The sequence below is a fragment of the Hyla sarda genome, chromosome 6 (assembly GCF_029499605.1).
Source record: "Hyla sarda isolate aHylSar1 chromosome 6, aHylSar1.hap1, whole genome shotgun sequence".
Lineage (NCBI taxonomy): Eukaryota > Metazoa > Chordata > Amphibia > Anura > Hylidae > Hyla > Hyla sarda.
The window spans coordinates 61,831,719-61,850,878 of NC_079194.1; the positions used below are offsets into that span (position 1 = coordinate 61,831,719).

At 43.8% G+C, this 19,160-nt stretch overlaps 1 long non-coding RNA gene across 2 annotated transcripts in view; it reads right to left on the reverse strand.

Moving 5' to 3' along the window:
- Nucleotides 1–3,127: 3,127 nt before the first annotated feature.
- The window catches only part of LOC130275679 (uncharacterized), a 96,325-nt gene continuing 80,292 nt past the window's right edge, over nucleotides 3,128–19,160 (reverse strand). The window contains exon 5 of one of the 2 annotated variants that reach the window (XR_008844867.1): nucleotides 3,128–3,799. This is a non-coding gene — a long non-coding RNA (uncharacterized LOC130275679). The remainder of the gene's footprint in view (nucleotides 3,800–19,160) is intronic. The other variant, XR_008844866.1, reaches the window with a different exon arrangement.

Consider the following 19,160-nt stretch of genomic DNA (forward strand, 5'->3'; position numbering starts at 1 on the left):
ACCGGAGTACCCCTTTAAGTTGTTGCAGTGCAAATGGTCTCTGTCTCAACTATGCGTCTCCATTTAAAGCATATACCACTCTTCTAAAAAGAAAAGAAGGAAAGAAGATCAGTGCTTGAAGCTTGTCATGTACAGTACCTTTTTTGTGAAGTTTTTTCTTTTAAAGCTAAGCTATTTGTTTTGCTGCTATCTGGTTACATTACCGCTCAAGAGTGCTGACCGAGTGACTTTAGTGCTCTCACTGCTGGTATTAACTCCCCGAGCTTCCCCTCCATATTGCACAGCCATTTCTCATTCTTTTTACTTCAGGGGGTGGGGCCAGAATTGGTCCGTTTGCCAGCATTACAGACACATGGACTTCCTTTCCCATACTTCTCTGAACAGTCAGCAAAATCACTTACTCACAAGCCCTCCTCCTTTCTGCTGTGACATGGCTTACAGTCTTAGCTTGCATGCACACAGCCCAGGTTTTCTCCGGGGCATAACAATATCTAAGTTTGGTCTCTCTGTTGCTAGAGATGGAATTCCCCTAGCAGGCACTAGACAGTGACATCGCCAAAACTTTTATTCAGGGGTAATTTTTTTTGTAAATGAAGTGATTTGCAAATACAGTCATGGCCGTAAATGTTGGCACCCCTGAAATTTTTCAAGTAAATGAAGTATTTCTCACAGAAAAGGATTGCAGTAACACATGTTTTGCTATACACATGTTTATTCCCTTTGCCAAAAAAGGGAGGAAAAAAAAGCTAATTGGACAATGTCACACCAACTCCAAAAATGGGTTGGACAAAATTATTGGCACCCTTAAAGGGGTACTGCGCCCCTAGACATTTTATCCCCTATCCAAAGGAACCCCGTGGTGGCCGCCACGCCCCCTCCCATAAACTTGTATTGAGGGGGCGGCCCATTACGTCATGAAGGGGCGGAGCCGTGATGTAACTATGCTCCAGCCCCTGTATTGCCCGTCATTACGCACGGAGCGAGTCTGCTCTGTGCAGTAATGATAGCGGGGTGCCGCAGCAGAGATCCTGGGTCCCCAGCAGCGGGACCCCGGCGATCTGACATCTTATCCCCTATCCTTTAGATAGGGGATAAGTCTAGGGGCGGAGTACCACCTTAACTTAATATTTGGTTGCACACCCTTTGGAAAAAAATTACTGAAATCAGTCGCTTCCTATGACCTCAATAAGCTTCTTTCACCTCTCAGCCGGAATGTTGGACCACTCTTCCTTTGCAAACTGCTCCAGGTCTCTCTTATTGGAAGGCGCCTTTTCCCAACAGCAATTTTAAGATCTCTCCACAGGTGTTCAATGGGATTTAGATCTGGACTCATTGATGCCACTTCAGAACTCTCCAGCTCTTTGTTGCCGTCCATTTCTGGGAGCTTTTTGACGTATGTTTGGGGTAATTGTCCTGCTGGAAGACCCAAGATCTCGGACGCAAACCCAGCTTTCTGACACTGGGCTGTACAGTGCGACCCAAAATCCATTGGTAATCCTCAGATTTCATGATGCCTTTCACACATGTGCCTTTCACACATTCAGACACTGCAAAACAACCCCAAAACATCATTGAACCTCCACCATATTTCACTGTAGGTACTGTGTTCTTTTCTTTGTAGGCCTCATTCAGTTTTCAGTAAACAGTAGAAAGCTCTATCTTGGTCTCATCAGTCCACAAGATTTTTTCCCAGAAGGATTTTGGCAAAATGTAGTCTAGCTTTTTTATGTCTCTGTGTCAGCAGTGGGGTCGTCCTGGGTCTCCTGCCATTGCGTTTCATTTTATTTAAATGTCGCCGGATAGTTCGTGCTGACACTGATGCTCCCTGAGCCTGCAGGACAGCTTGAATATCTTTGGAACTTGTTTGGGGCTGCTTATCCACCATCCAGACTATCCTGCGGCGACACTTTTCATGAATTTTTCTCTTCCGTCCACGCCCAGGGAGATTTTCTACAGTGCCATGGGTTGCAAACTTCTTGATAATGTTGCACACTGTGGACAAAGGCAAATCTAGATCTCTGGAGATGGACTTGTAACCTTGAGATTGTTGATATTTTTTTTTCACAATTTTGGTTCACAAGTCCTCAGACAGTTCTCTTTCTGTTGTCCATGTGTGTGGCACACACAGACACACAATGCAAAGACTAAGTGAACTTCTCTCCTTTTTATCTGCTTTCAGGTGTGATTTTTATATTGCCCACACCTGTTACTTGCCCCAGGGGAGTTTAAAAATTGGGGAAAAATAAGATTGTTTAAAGGGTGCCAATAATTTTGTCCAGCACATTTTTGGAGTTTGGTGACATTATGTCCAATTTGCTTTTTTTTTCTCCCTTTTTTGGTTTAGTTCCAATACACACAAAGGGAATAAACATGTGTATAGCAAAACATGTTACTGCAATCCTTTTCTGTGAGAAATACTAAATTTTCTTGGAAAATTTCAGGGGTGTCAACATTTACGGCCATGACTGTATGGTAGACAGTCTTAGGCTATCAAATGGAGGGAAATAGTTTGAAACAAATGGGGCACATCAGCGCAAAGAGCGATGGGCACTGCAAATAAACAGAGTGGAGTCTGGGCCCTTAAAAGTATTACCGCTAAGTATGTAAGGCAAGCTTCATAACCTTCACCCCAGGTATATTCACACTGTTCTCCCTGTCCTCGGTGTAGGATTATCAGAAGGTTTGTGGGTTTTCAAGTTCATGGTATAAATACGTTGTTTTTGCAGTTCCTTATTTAGGTAATCTATGTAAAGGGGTTGACCGGGAAGGAAGCACTTTTTCTATGCTGCTAGGGCTGCGGAGAAAATAACAAAGTGGTATACTTACCCATCCTGTTCCCCTGCTGACTCCTGATTCTCCTGCTACAGTCGTCCTCTTTGCAAGTTCCACTGAAACTTCATACAGACTTGAAATTCCCACTTAGCAGCTGATCTCTATGCCAGTGTTTCCAAACAGTGGGTTTCCAGCTGTTACAAAACTAAAATTTCCATCATACCCAGACAGCCTTTGGCTGTCTGGGCATGATTGACACTGTAGTTTTGCAACAGCTGGGGACACACTATTTGGAAAACACTGGTCTTTGTTGTCAGTTCTTTTCAGTTACAGAGCATAACCTTTCCTGTTCACATAGAATGTTGGGAGAACTAGTAAAGAATTAAGGGGATTATGGCAGAGAGCGGGTGCTCAGGAAACCAGGTAAGTATAACTGTTTATTTTCCCTTGAGTGCCAGCAGCATGTGCAAAAATTCTCCCTGCCGGGACAATCCTCTTTAGGTTATCATAATACTCTTTATCTCCTGCACCTAACATCGGCAGGGAGAAAGTAAAGGGCTGCAGCAATTCAAGTTTCCCTATGCCCTGTATTGAAATTACCTGTGCATATGGATCACTGGAAAAGCGCTTAAATAATAACAATAAATTTGGTTGGTGGTTTTGACAAACGTGCTTTGCTTGCTCTATGAGCATATATGTAGTCACAAACAATTAAAAGGATAGCTGAGCACATCCTGCTGCCCCACTGCCTGTATACTCTCCATTATGGTCTGAAGAACAAAACATTAATGAATGCTCCAAGTCACATTCCTGAAATAAACCAAGATCTGACTGATACTTAATGTGTCCCGACTTGCCCCGTTGGACGTCTTAAAGATGAAATGCCTGAAGCTTTGTGATCCTTTCAGTCTGAAGCCGGGGTGTTCTGCAGTTACTGTCAATCGTCTTGTAACTTTGTTTTGTAACATGCATTAATATAGTGTAGATGAAGAGGATAGATGGGAAATGCTTCAGACCAGAACCGTACCTGTCAGATCCCGCAAAAAAAACAAAAACATTAATATGTCACTCAGTACCTTATCCTGACCATGTGCATGTAATTTTTATACCTCCTCACCTATATTTATTTTTTAAAAATCCCTCTTTTCATTGGCTCTCAGTGTTAGAAATCCTCTCAGGGGAAAGGGATGTGTCCCTCCCTTGTGGTGGTGGGAGATGATTGGTGTGTGGTGGAAAGGGACGTGTCCCTCCCTTGTGGTGGTGGGAGATGATTGGTGTGTGGTGAAAAGGGACATGTCCCTCCTTGTGGTGGAAGGTGATTGGTGTGTGGTGGAAAGGGACGTGTCCCTCCCTTGTGGTGATGGTGAAAGATGATTGGTGTGTGGTAGAAAGGGGTGTGTCCCTCCTTGTGGTGGCAGGTGATTGGTGTGTGGTGGAAGGGGACGTGTCCCTCCTTGTGGTGGTGGGAAGTGATTGGTGGAAGGGGGCATGTCCCTCCCTTGCTGTGGTGTGAGGTGATTGGTGTGTGTGGTGGAAGGGGGCGTGTCCCTCCTTGTGGTGGTGGGAAGTGATTGGTGTGTGGTGGAAGCGGGCATGTCCCTCTGTTGTGGTGGTGGGAGATGATTGGTGTGTGGTGGAAGGGGGTGTGTCCCTCCTTGTGGTGGGAAGTGATTGGTGGAAGGGGGCATGTCCCTCCCTTGCGGTGGTGGGAGGTAATTGGTGTGTGGTGGAAGGGGGCGTGTCCCTCCTTGTGGTGGTGGGAAGGGATTGGTGTGTGGTGGAAGGGGGCGTGTCCCTCCTTGTGGTGGTGAAAGATGATTGGTGTGTGGTGGAAGGGGGCGTGTCCCTCTTGTGGTGGGAGATGATTGGTGTGTGGTAGAAGGGGGCATGTCCCTCTTTGTGGTGGTGGGAGGTGATTGGTGTGTGGTGGAAGGGGGCGTGTCCCTCCTTGTGGTGGTGTGAGGTAATTGGTGTGTGGTGGAAGGGTGCGTGTCCCTCCTTGTAGTGGTGGGAGGTAATTGGTGTGTGGTGGAAGGGTGCGTGTCCCTCCTTGTAGTGGTGGGAGGTGGTTGGTCTGTCTGCTCATGCAGCCTTGTCCATGAGTCATCTCATGTCCATGATTCATGGACAAGCCTGATGCTGCTACAGGACTGGTTAGTGTCCCAGTAGGTGTGGGGACCCCTAGTGGTGGGATTTTCAGGAGCCGTTTCTTTATAATATTTATTGAAACATTTTTAAACAACCATATTACAAAAGGTCTTTAATTTTCATCAGTAACAACATATAAAATGTTTTCGGATCTAACAGCCATTTAAGCCATCTTAGGTATATAAAAATTTTCTCTATTTTCTAATATACATTCCAAAGAAAAGTGAATGTTCACCATTTTATAAATCACCATTTTATCCATCATTAACGATTTAGCAATGCATAAGAAAAAAAAAAAAGTTGCATATCTCCTTTATCATTATAATGGAGAAACTGATAACCGAGAATGGTGTGCTGAAAAAAATTGTTCCCTTCATAGAAAAGTATTGAAAATGGAGACGAATAATGTTTTCCCTCTTTTGTATACTTGGGTACCTCGACTATTAACTTAGATTATGTTTACTGATATCTCACATATAATACGACTTTGCACTTTTAACAATGGAATATTACTACCCAGAATGACTATTTCAGTCCTTATCTATGGCCTCCTCATTCTGCATTCAATGTTTTTATTAGATTTTATTGCCATGAATATTATACAAATAAAGTTATCCCTTTGACCATATGGCGTTTACATATGTGTTGTCCATAAATGTATTATTTATGATTTAAAGAGTAACTGCATTCATGCTCTGGCGGCAGGATATCCCGCAACACTGTAGCCAGAGATCACAGCGACCTGGATACGGATTTGCCTAAAGTCCCATATACTTGTATTGGTAAATCCATATCCTAGTCACTGTGGTTTCTGACTACTAAGTTGCGGGAGATATAAAATTTGTGGACAACTGATATACAACGCCATATGGTCATAGGGATAACTTTATTTGTACAATATTCTTGGTAATAAAATCTAATAAAAGCATTGAATGTGAAAGGAGGAGGCCATAGATAAGGAATGAATAGTCCTATTCATTTATGGTATTAATATCCCATAATAAAAGTACAATGTGTGCTACCGGTATATGTGCAATATCAGTAAACATAATCTAAGTAAATAGTCATGGAACACAAGAATACAAAATATATTGTAGAGTATCTAAGACAAATAAGGGGTGGATGCTACAATAACGCAGGGGTAAATGCCGGAAATGTTATGGCACATAGTATGGATGCAAAAACATGTTTGTGTGAAAGAGGACTTGGTCCTAGTAATTTATGGGGGCGTGAAGAGTATTATTAGCGTTTTATAACTGTGTACAATATCTATCATATTGTTAGAAGGAAACTGTCATGGGTGTCACCCGCACTAACCTGTTGGAATAATGATACTTACCTACCCCCGATCCGTGGTCCTGTTTGACGTGACATCAGCGTGCTCCTGCAGTGCACCAAGCCTGCTGCCGGATAAAAGAAGATAACGGCCAAACGGGACCACGGATCTGGGGTAGGTAAGTATTATTATAATTAGTGTCACTACCTGCCTATACCAACAGGTTAGTGCTGGGGACACTGATGACAGATTCCTTTTAAATAGCGTAAATGACAGTTCCCTGAAATACACATTTCTTGCAATATTCGTGCCCCCAAAAAAACAGGTGTTGGGTGTCGCTTCCAACCGCAAATTAGGGTTTATTTACATGTATAGTATCCTATGCATATTTGATGTGCAGGATTTGAAGCTTCAGATTTGATGCTATGTTCAGTCATTTAGTTTTGCGTTTGTGTGAATAAACACTAAAGGAGTTTGTTTATAAATAATATGGGGGGGGATGGAATAAAAGAAAAAAAAATAATTAACTAGCGTTGGTCCCTCATAGCTTCCATTTGTCTCTGTCCGGTTCCCTGATCATCTCTCTTTGTCCTGCTTCCGAGATGATCGTTTAAAGCAGGACCTGCCGGCTCAGCCAATCACTGGCCGCAGAAGTGTCCTGTCTTGGCTAGTGATTGGCTTAGCAGGCGGGGACTGCATTTGGTGCTGCTCTCAGAAGCAGGACGAAGAGGTAAGTTCAGGGGGACTGGATAGAGGTGAATGGAAGCTATGGGGGACCAGCTCGGTATGGTGGTGTTGTCCTCTATTTTCCCTCTGCTTCAGCACCATATTAAAAAATAAAAATCTCTGGATAACCCTTAGTAACATCAGACTGGTCCACATATAAGACCTCACCAATGGTGCATAATGGTGTGGACAAAGATAGATGTAACAGCGTTTATTCAAAAATTACTTTTCATTCAGATGTAAAATGTAATATAAATATATAAATAAAATAGTAGCAAAATATCAAAATAATAGCAAAATATCACATTACACTGGCATTGATCTAATAAGAATCTCACTGGGCCCTAGTGAGGTATCAAAAATAGTGTGAATTAATGTTTAAATAAGTCCACGAATCTGCAGATAAAAAAATATAAAAATAAAAATACCAATAAATCCGTAAAAAACGTGTGGATATTGTAACATAAAGTCAATGGAAAAATTAATAAAGTTGATGAATGAATGATACGAAGTATCTCTCGCCACTGCTTCTGGCTTGGTCTGTTGTAATGAATGGATCGCAGCCTCATAATCCTCATGTGCCCCAATGAGTGGAAGGGGGGCACAGATAGATAGGTCTCCCTTGGCAGCCCCGTTGACCTATCTATCTGTGCCCCCCTTCCACTCATTGGGGCACATGAGGATTATGAGGCTGCGATCCATTCATTACAACAGACCAAGCCAGAAGCAGTGACGAGAGATACTTCGTATCATTCATTCATCAACTTTTTTATTAATTTTTCCATTGACTTTATGTTACAATATCCACACGTTTTTTACGGATTTATTGGTATTTTTATTTTTATATTTTTTTATCTGCAGATTCATGGACTTATTTAAACATTAATTCACACTATTTTTGATACCTCACTAGGGCCCAGTGAGATTCTTATTAGATCAATGCCAGTGTAATATGATATTTTGCTATTATTTTGATATTTTGCTACTATTTTATTTATATATTTATATTACATTTTACATCTGAATTAAAAGTAATTTTTGAATAAACGCTGTTACATCTATCTTTGTCCACACCATTATGCACCATTGGTGAGGTCCTAGAGGCATAAGCTATAGGTTTTTATCAGTTTTCAATATTGTTGCCGGTGGGGTCCGGCTTTAGCTTTAACTGCCTCGGTCCTTCTGTTGTGAGCTGCACCTTATTTTTCTTGATCCACATATAACTCTGTAGAGTCAGCGGTTTCATAGAAATTGTGCAACTGCAACTTTTTATTACTGTCCCTTCCTTCCCGTTTGCTGTATACCTATTTTTCAATGAGTGGCATGTACACAGTTCTGGATGTAATCCCAGCAGTCACATGATGGATGGGCGCAGGGTAGCTGCAGGACACCTACAGTGCGGTAAGAATGCTGTATTTTCCCTGTAACTGGGGTGCCATGCTTATTTTTTTATCCATAGCTGTCAGTTCGGGACATGAGGCCAGTACAAAAAACTGCATGTAACACGCTTGTGTGAAACGAAAACGGACAGGCTGTTCACCCACACTAAACCCAATATATTTCGGTCATAGTGTGGGTGAACAGCATTACAATGAGCGGGTCACTTACGTGAATTGATGAAGTGCTTGCAGAGATATATACGTCTTTATTCTTCTAGGTGTATAGTGCAGCTGTGCGCAACCTGAGAGTGAATACTTTTGCATATTTATGAGAGAGGCGGGCAGAGCGGGGAATATTAAGGAGGAAGGGGAGCGCGATGAGCCGGCTCCCTGCCTCCATTGCACAGAGCTTGCACAATACAACTAGAAGAATAATGATGTATATCTCTGCAAGTTATTCATCAATTCACGTAAGTGACCCCTCATTATAATGCTGTTCACCCACACTATAACCCAGTGGGCTTAGTGCGGGTGAACAGCCTGTCAGCTTTGCGTAAAAGCTTTGTACACCTTATAATGTACCCTTACGTTGCGTTTATGCTTTGATTGCTGTCCAGAATGCACTTTACTGGCGGATTCCGACGGAAGTTGGAACTTGTTTAATCTATCCGCCAGAAACTCATCTAAAGATCTGTTGCAGAACCTCAGACATGTGAAGTGAGCAGCGGGCTTCCTATTGAAATGAATGGGGGGCTGCTGCAAGGCAGAATTACTGCTGATTTTTTTATGGTGTGAACAGAGCCCAGGGGTGAGGCCACAATGCGGCATCCAGTGACTGTCGACTGCCGCACGGCGCCAACTGCTTGTCTGGTGTCACCCTAAGGGTAGGGTCACACCTAGCGTAAACGCTGCGTATTTGCCGCACGAGCGCTTTTCAGTGCTAGCAAAGACTACGGGTGTTTATTATTACTGCCATAAACTTTGCTAGCACAGAAAAACGCACGTGCATCGTTTACACTAAGTCACCCTACCCTAAAGCAGCGTTTCTCTAACCAAGGTGCCTCCAGCTGTTGCAAACTACAACTCCCAGCATGCCCGGACAGCCTTCGGCTGTCCGGGCATGCTGGGAGTTGTAGTTTTGCAACAGTTAGAGGCACACTGATCGGGAAACACTACCCTAAAGGCCTATTATGACCTAAGAAAACTTGCTTCTAGATACATATCATTTTTCCCTTTTAATTGGCCAAAAATACTGATTATAGAAACAATAAAGGCGCAATTATTTAGTCTAATAAATGAATGACCGAAAACGTCTTTTGCGCGTGCTTAAAAATGGCCAAGGTTACGGAAAGAAGCCTTGTCATTTAGGAAGGACACAAGGTAACCATTGTGGTTCTAAGAACCCTTCTCCTTCTTCTTATTTTCTGGTTGATAATCTTGCTGAGGGGTTCTGCCTCCGGTGAGTGACACTCAGGAATGTTTGGCTGATTTCGGCGCCGAACCTTGAGGTCTCGAGCATCCGCGCAGAGGCTTGGGTTACTCTGTATACAGCCGACATTGATTGCGGCAGCCAGGCTCTGCATTGCAGTCTTTCACCCTCTCCGAATGTTTCTACACACACACAAGGCCTCAGGGATACAATTTCGGCGCCTGTTTCCTGTAGAAAAGGAAAGGTCGTGCTCTCCCCCCCCTCCTCCGCAGACTCAACCGTGTGTGAAAATAGCAGCACTGCCCCCCTTCCCCCCCACAAAAACAGTGAGCACATACTGGGCACTCGCCTGACTATCCTTAGGGCAGTGCTCGCCAAGTAGTGTGGGCAAGAGTTTATTTTGATATCCTCCACCCAGCAAATAGTAGAACATCGAAAGGATCTGACTACAGGGTTGTTGTTTTTTTTGTTTTATACACAAGTGATAGTATGACGAAGCAGATTTCCAATTATACTCTCTTGGGGAGATTTATCAAAACCTGTGTAGAGGAAGAGTGGTGCAGTTACCCATAGCAACCAATCAGCTCGCTTCTTTCATTTTTAAAGAGGCCTCTGAGAATTGAAAGAAGCGATCTGATTGGTTGCTATGGGTAACTGCACTGCTCTTCCTCTGCACAGGTTTTGATAAAGCTCCCCCTTTAACCCTATGGTTATGTTCACACACAGCGTCTACTATGTGCTTTTTATTTTAGGACACTTGCAGGTAAAATCTGCGAGATAATTTGCATAAAAATCTGCACTGAATACTAAGGACTTTGTTTAGGATTTCTCTTCGTGTCCAACGCTTGAAAGAAGAAATAAATAGGTATTCTTGGGAACTCAACTTATCCCCTACTCCTAGGAACAGGGGAATCTCCTGTACGAGGCCTGCCAACTAACCTGTCCTTAAGAGGGGTACTCCCGTGGAAAACTTTTTATATATATATATATATATATATATATATATATATATATATATATATATCAACTGGTGCCAGAAAGTTAAACAGATTTGTAAATCACTTCTATTAAAAAAATCTTAATCCTTCCCGTACTTTTTAGGGGCTGTATATTAAAGAGAAATCCCAAAAAGAAATGCATTTCCTCTGATGTCATGACCACAGTGCTCTCTGCTGACCTCTGCTGTCCATTTTAGGAACTGTCCAGAGCAGTATATGTTTGCTATGGGGATTTTCTTCTGCTCTGGACAGTTCCTAAAATGGACAGCAGAGGTCAGCAGAGATCACTGTGGTCATGACATCATAGGAAATGCATTTCTTTTTTTGGATTTCTCTTTAGTATGCAGCCCCTAAAAAGTACTGGAAGGATTATGATTTTTTAATAGAAGTGATATACAAATCTGTTTAACTTTCTGGCACCAGTTGATTTAAAAAAAAAAAAAAGTTTTCCACGGGAGTACCCCTTTAACCCCTTAAGGACTCAGGGTTTTTCAGTTTTTGCACTTTCGTTTTTTCCTCCTTACCTTTTAAAAATCATAACCCTTTCAATTTTCCACCTAAAAATCCATATTATGGCTTATTTTTTGCGTCGCCAATTCTACTTTGCAGTGACATTAGTCATTTTACCCAAAAATGCACGTCGAAACAGAAAAAAAAATCATTGTGCGACAAAATCGAAGAAAAAAAACGCCATTTTGTAACTTTTGGGGGCTTCCGTTTCTACGCAGTGCATATTTCGGTAAAAATTACACCTTATCATTATTCTGTAGGTCCATACGGTTAAAATGATACCCTACTTAGGCTGGGTCCACACTACGTTTTGTCCCATACGTTTTGTCCCATACGGGAGCGCATACGGCACGGGGGAGCTAAAAGCTCGCGCTCCCGTATGTCACCGTATGCACTCCCGTATGTCATTCATTTCAATGAGCCGACCGGAGTGAAACGTTCGGTCCGGTCGGCTCATTTTTGCGCCGTATGCGCTTTTACAACCGGACCTAAAACTGTGGTCAACCACGGTTTTAGGTCCGGTTGTAAAAGCGCATACGGCGCAAAAATGAGCCGACCGGACCGAACGTTTCACTCCGGTCGGCTCATTGAAATGAATGACATACGGGAGCGCATACGGTAACATACGGGAGCGCGAGGTTTTAGCTCCCCTCTGCCGTATGCGCTCCCGTATGGGACAAAACGTAGTGTGGACCGAGCCTTATATAGGTTTAATTTTGTCGCAGTTCTGGAAAAAATCATAACTACATGCAGGAAAATTTATACGTTTAAAAATGTCATCTTCTGACCCCTATAACTTTTTTATTTTTCCACGTACGGGGTGGTTTGAGGACTCATTTTTTGCGCCGTGATCTGAAGTTTTTATCGGTATGATTTTTGTTTTGATCGGAATTTTTGATCACTTTTTATTAATTTTTTAATGTTATAAAAAGTGACCAAAATACGCTTTTTTGGACTTTGGAATTTTTTTGCGCGTACGCCATTGACCGTACGGCTTAATTAATGATATATTTTTATAGTTCGGACATTTACGCACGCGGCGATACCATATATGTTTATTTATTTTATTTTTTACACTGTTTTATTTTTTTTTATGGGAAAAGGGGGGTGATTCAAACTTTTATTAGGGAAGGGGTTAAATGACCTTTATTACGGTAACACTTTTTTTTTACTTTTTTTTTGCAGTGTTATAGGTCCCATAGGGACCTATAACACTGCACACACTGATCTCTCATCCTGATCACAGGCGTGTATTAACAAGCCTGTGATCAGCATTATCGGCGCTTGACTGCTCCTGCCTGGATCTCAGGCACGGAGCAGTCATTCGTCGATCGGACACCGAGGAGGCAGGTAAGAGCCCTCCCGGTGTCCGATCAGCTGTTCGGGACGCCGCGATTTCACCGCGGCGGTCCCGAACAGCCCGACTGAGCAGCCGGGTTACTTTCAGTTTCACTTTAGAAGCGGCGGTCAGCTTTGACCGCCGCTTCTAAAGGGTTAATACCGCACATCGCCACGATCGGCGATGTGTGGTATTAGCCGCGGGTCCCGGCCGTTGATTAGCGCCGGGACCGACGCGATATGATGCGGGATCGCGGCGCGATCTCGCTTCATATCGCGGGAGCCGGCGCAGGACGTAAATATACGTCCTGCGTCGTTAAGGGGTTAAAGAGCTCCAGCCCCTGCCCTTCTTCTGCCCTTGACAGTTCCTAAAATGGACAGCAGAGGTCAGCAGAGAGCACTGTGGTCATGACATCAGAGGAAATGCATTTCTTTTTTGGATTTCTCTTTAGTATACAGCCCCTAAAAAGTACTGGAAGGATTAAGATTTTTTTAAATAGAAGTGATTTACAAATCTGTTTAACTTTCTGGCACCAGTTGATTTAAAAAAAAAAAAAGTTTTCCACAGGTGTACCCCTTTAAAGAGCCCCGGCCCCTACCCTCAGAGACAAGCAGAAGTTTCAGATAGGGTATAAATGTCTGATCACAGGGAGGGAGGGGGTGTCCAACTACTGGGACCACCCCATCCCCACAATCTCCTGTATGAGGCCTGGCAACTCACCTGTCCTCGAAGCGCTGTGACAGATAGGGAATACGTTCGGTTCCCCTTAACACCCCTTTAAACGCACCTGTCATATGAAACAAACAAAATAATGCTTCTATATGTTACTCACTAGGTCATGCTGATTCTGTAAAAAATCTTTATGTATCTAGCTTCTGTATTTGGCTGACAAATCCCCTCTGATCTGCTGCTTACTCATTCTGACATCCACTGCTCAGAAAGTGGCCTGTCCAAGGCAAGTACTGAGCCCGCCCTCACTCACCATGCATTCACTTCTTCCCTGAGTCTGCTGTGCTGTGCTGGGTCTCTTCATCCAATCTCTGCAGGCTGCTCTATAACCCCCTCCTCTCTGTTTTCATGCTGCAGTCTGATAGGATAGGAGTGAGCACAGAGGAGTGCTAGTGAGGCTCTCACTTCCTGGACTTTGTCCCTGCCTGTGCTTTAGCTGGGACCAAAATGATGCTTCAGCCAAAAAGTAAGTACATTTTATGTTAGGGTCCCACTACTTACAGGTGGCCATGACGTGGCTAGTGGGCTTGCACCTCATGATCATAAAGTACACTAACGACTTGTTAGTTTAATAAATGTTGCTGAGAAGCATTAGATCATTGTGCATGTTGTGGATGTGCGACCATGTTTGTTTTCTCTATTTGAATTCAGTAAATACATTGAATTTAGTATATGTCAATGACATGTCAAATGTTTTTATCTGTCGGGGTCTCAGTGTTGAGACCCAACCGATCAAAAGCAAGCTTTTTTCCCCAACTCTCTGTTATCTTTGTTTAGCTGCTACATCATAATTCTATGGGTAAGCAAGACAAAGATCACTGAGAGTGGGAGAAAGAGTGTGCTGTTGTGCGCCTATCCCCACTTGTTCTCCTGATCGGTGGAGGTCTCAGCACTGAGACCCCAATTGATAAAAACTTTTGACAACTTTTGACAGTCCGAAGTGGTGAACCCACATGCAGTTCTATTCCTTGGGAACTGTACTGCCCAGAGTGGCCTGCACCCCCCCCCCCCTATGCTGGAAATGAAGACAACACAGGCTCACAATTTTGGACGTGCGCTTAAATGTTAAGTTAATGGGGTAACTCCCCTTGTGGTTATTCTAGGACAGTGGTCTCCACACTGTGCAACTCCTAGATGTTGCAAAAACTACAATTCCCATGATGCCATCACTTTACGATCGTGTGGATCACACTGCCAGGACCTACACTTAGGGCTGGGCGGTATGACCAAATGTGTGTATCACGGTATTTTTTAAACTTTTGGCGGTTCCACTTTATATAACGGTATTTCCTAGCCCGCCCCCCCCCCCCCCATATTAATTATCAGCCCACATCCCCATCAGGGTAAATACTCACATATCACCCGCATGCGCTGCCCTCCTCGTCCTGTTTGTTGCGTCCGCCGGCGCTGGCACTCTATACTGTGCGGTATCTCTATGTCCGGGCTGCAAAAGGTAAGCAAAATAAACTTTGACGCACCTACGTCGCACCTACTTACGCTGGGGATGGGAACGTCGGAGAACTGTCAGTCTATCACCAGCCGCAGCGATGTTCCGCCTCTGCCGGTGATAGGCTGAGCGCACTAAGAGGCCGGCGTCTTACATGAAAGTGGGCACAGCCTATCACTGGCCGAGGCGGAACATCGCTGCGGCTGGTGATCGGCTGACAGCTGTCCGACGTTCCCGTCCCCAGCGTAAGGCCGACGTAGGTGAGTTAAAGTTTATTTTGTTTATTTTTTGCAGCCCGGGCATAGGGATACCGCACAGTATAGAGCAGTGGTCTCCAAACTGCGGACCTCCAGATGTGGCAAAACTACAATTCCCAGCATGCCCGGAATGCCAACGGCTGTCCGAGCATGCTGGGAGTTGTAGTTTTGCAACATCTGGAGGTCCGCAGGTTGGAGACCACTGGTATAGAGTGTCAGCGCCGGCGGCCGCAAGAAACAGGACGAGGAGGGCAGCGCATGCGGGTGACATGTGAGTAGTACCCTGATGAGGACAGCGCTGGGCTAATAATTAATTGGGGGGGGGGGGGGGGGAAGACAGAACAGCGCTCGCAGGTCACATAGGATTAGTTCCCCGATGTGGGGACAGCGCAGCGCTGGGCTGATTCATTCATTCCCGAGGGGGAGGGGCCAAACCGGTATTGCGGTATGGGTTAAAATTCATATCGTGCAGCACAAAAATTTGGGTGTTCGGTATGAACCGGTATACCGCCCAGCCCTACCTACACTGTCCCTGAGGGTGAATAGGTGGCAGCACTGGACAGCCCAGCCCCATACATGTGTTTTGGAGCAAGATGTACCAAATATTATAATAAAGTATATTTGAGTAAAGAGCGATGCGCTATTATAATATTAGACCGGAGTCATTCTGGGAAGCCCGAATTCTCTGCAGTATGTATACAGTGAACCCAATCTGAGCAGACAAGCTTTGTGACTGGCACCTGTATACCACTGTTAATACCGCTGCATCAGGGCGTATACTGGCCAGCAGCTCTAATAATACCAACATTATAGGAGAATGCTAGTTACGCGGTTCCCTAACCTAATCCTTTAAGTGGTTCCATATAGCCGCCTTCTGTAAAATGAGCGTAACAGTATGTTGTTACTACATGTTCTGCGCCGATGCCTGCCCCTCTAACCCCGGCAGATAAACTTTCCCTGTCATCCAAATAATTAAGACACTGTTGCGAGCTGCAACTTGTTTCACAAGCTAAAAACCGTCCTGCAACCGCGTGACAACGCAATCTTATAAAATCGCTTAGGAAAGAGTCTCTAATACCACGGGACTACTCCAGAGGAGACGTGCATTCAAGGGATTTATACTTCTGCAAGTACAGTGATCCCTCGACTTACAATGGCCTCAACATACAATAGTTTCAACATACAATGGTCTTTTCTGGACCATTGTAAGTTGAAACCAGACTCAACGTACAATGTACAGACAGTCCAGATCTGCGAAGTGTCAATGGCTGGAAGAACTGACCAATCAGAATGGGCATTCATTGGTAAAACACCTGTATTACTGAAGTGTATGCACTGACTGGTGTCTGGTAGCGCCCCCTACAGTACAGGGAGGTATTACATGTTCTGTACTCTTTACCTGTACCAGGGTTGGCTGCTCCTTTGGACTCCAGGTGAGGGCGGCTCCATGTTACTTTTTTAGGACACTGTGTACTGTACAGGACCCCGAAGAAGCTCCTGTCCTCTACATAGACCAGCGTTTCCCAAGCAGAGTGCCCCCAGCTGTTGCAAAACTACAACTCCCAGCATGCCCGGACAGCCTTCGGCTGTCCGGGCATGCTGGGAGTTGTAGTTTTGCAACAGCTGGAGGCTCCCTGCTTGGAAAACACTGAAATAGACAGTGATTACAGCTCCCAGCAGATCTTTATTACTTTTATATGTAAGGATTTGCTTTATCTATATTAGTTATCTACTTATTTTTCTTTAATCCTCACTTTTTCCTATTTTCGGATGACATTTTGGTGGCTTCAGAACCAATCACCAGGTTTCCATAGAGTTCTGGTCTCAACATACAATGGTTTCAACATACAATGGTCGTCCCGGAACCAATTAATATTGTAACTTGAGGGACCACTGTACAATATTTTTTTTGTTCTTGCTAAAACTTCCTCCAGTCTCAGAACACCAAGTGAGCGGCTTCCTGCCGTGAATCAGATTTCCTGATGGCTTTCTGGTCACTAACTGGTTTATACACATATATTGCACCAATAATACCTAACCCCATAAATTCTGAATATTAACAGAAAGGAGAAGCATATAAAATAAGAATAGGTTTCTAGCTGTGATTTATTGCAGTGTTGGGGGAGATTTATCATAACCTGTCCAGAGGAAAAGTTGCCCAGTTGCCCATAGCAACCAATCAGATCGCTTCTTTCATTTTCAACAAGGCCTCTGCAAAATGAAAGTAGCGCTCTGATTGGTTGCTATGGGCAACTGGGCAACTTTTCCTTTGTACAGGTTTTGATAAATCTCCCCCCTATGTGTCCATGTATAAACAAGCGCGCATACTTGGCGTCCGTATTCCGGCGCACCACTACCGCTGCTTGCCAGACAAGAGCATTACAAGCTCACCTACTGAATGTTTTCATATGAGAGATGGTTTTTAGAGATGTGCGAACTTACAGTAAATGCGATTCGTCATGAACTTCTCGGCTCGGCAGTTGATGACTTAGCCTGCATAAATTAGTTCAGCCTTCAGGTGCTCCGGTGGGCTGGAAAAGGTGGATACAGTCCTAGGAAAGAGTCTCCTAGGACTGTATCCACCTTTTCCGGAGCACCGGAAAGCTGAACTAATTTATGCAGGATAAGTCATCAACTGCCGAGCCGAGAAGTTCGTGACGAATTGAATTTACTGTAAGTTCGCTCATCTCTAATGGTTTTACTTCTCTTCCTGTTTAACCCATAACATGACTGGAATAACCAGCTAGGCTTACATTTTACTTTTTATTTTTTCACTTTGTTCACATAAAAAAATATTAAAGGGATTATTTATGCTTTCAATAATTTTGTCACATTTTATTTTATTTTTTTAGTTTACTTTCAGTTTATACTAGACGGAGAGAAAAAAAATTAGGTTGGGAGCTCTACATAAAACAAAACCTAAACCGAGGATTAGATACAAACCTTACAATGGCCTCAACATACAATAGTTTCAACATACAATGGTCTTTTCTGGACCATTGTAACTTGAAACCAGACTCAACATACAATGCTATGGAATCTGCGAAACGTGTCAATGGCTGGAAGAACCGACCAATCAGAATGGATATTTCACTGGTAAAACCCCTGTATTACTGAAGTGTATGCACTGACTGATGTCTGGTAGCGCCCCCTACAGTACAGGGAGGTATTACATGTTCTGTACTACTCTTTACCTGTATTACTGAAGTGTATTGCACTGACTGATGTCTGGTAGCGCCCCCTACAGTACAGGGAGGTATTACATGCTCTGTACTACTCTTTACCTGTATTACTGAAGTGTATGCACTGACTGGTGTCTGGTAGCGCCCCCTACAGTACAGGGATGTATTACATGTTCTGTACTACTCTTTACCTGTATTACTGAAGTGTATGCACTGACTGGTGTCTGGTAGCGCCCCCTACAGTACAGGGAGGTATTACATGTTCTGTACTCTTTACCTGTATTACTGAAGTGTATGCACTGACTGGTGTCTGGTAGCGCCCCCTACAGTACAGGGATGTATTACATGTTCTGTACTACTCTTTACCTGTATTACTGAAGTGTATGCACTGACTGGTGTCTGGTAGCGCCCCCTACAGTACAGGTAGGTATTACATGTTCTGTACTCTTTACCTATGCCAGGGTTGGCGGCTCCTTTGGACACCAGGTGAGGGCGGATCCATTTTACTTTTTTAGGACATTGCGTGTTCTGTACAGGACCCTGAAGAAGCGCTTTTCCTCTACATAGACCAGTGTTTCCCAAAGAGGGTGCCTCCAGCTGTTGCAAAACTACAACTCCCAGCATGCCCGGACAGCCGAAGGCTGTCCGGACATGCTGGGAGTTGTAGTTTTGCAACAGCTGGAGGCACCCTGGTTGGGAAACACTGAAATAGACAGTGATTTACAGCTCCCAGCAGCTCTTTATTACTTTTATATGTAAGGATTTGCTTTATCTGTATTAGTTATCTACTTATTTATTTTTAATCCTCACTTTTTCCTATTTTTGGATGACATTTTGAGGCTTCAGAACCAATTACCAGGTTTCCATAGAGTTCTGGTCTCAACATACAATGGTTTCAACATACAATGGTCGTCCTGGAACCAATTAATATTGTATCTTGAGGGACCACTGTACAAGAAAAAAAAAAA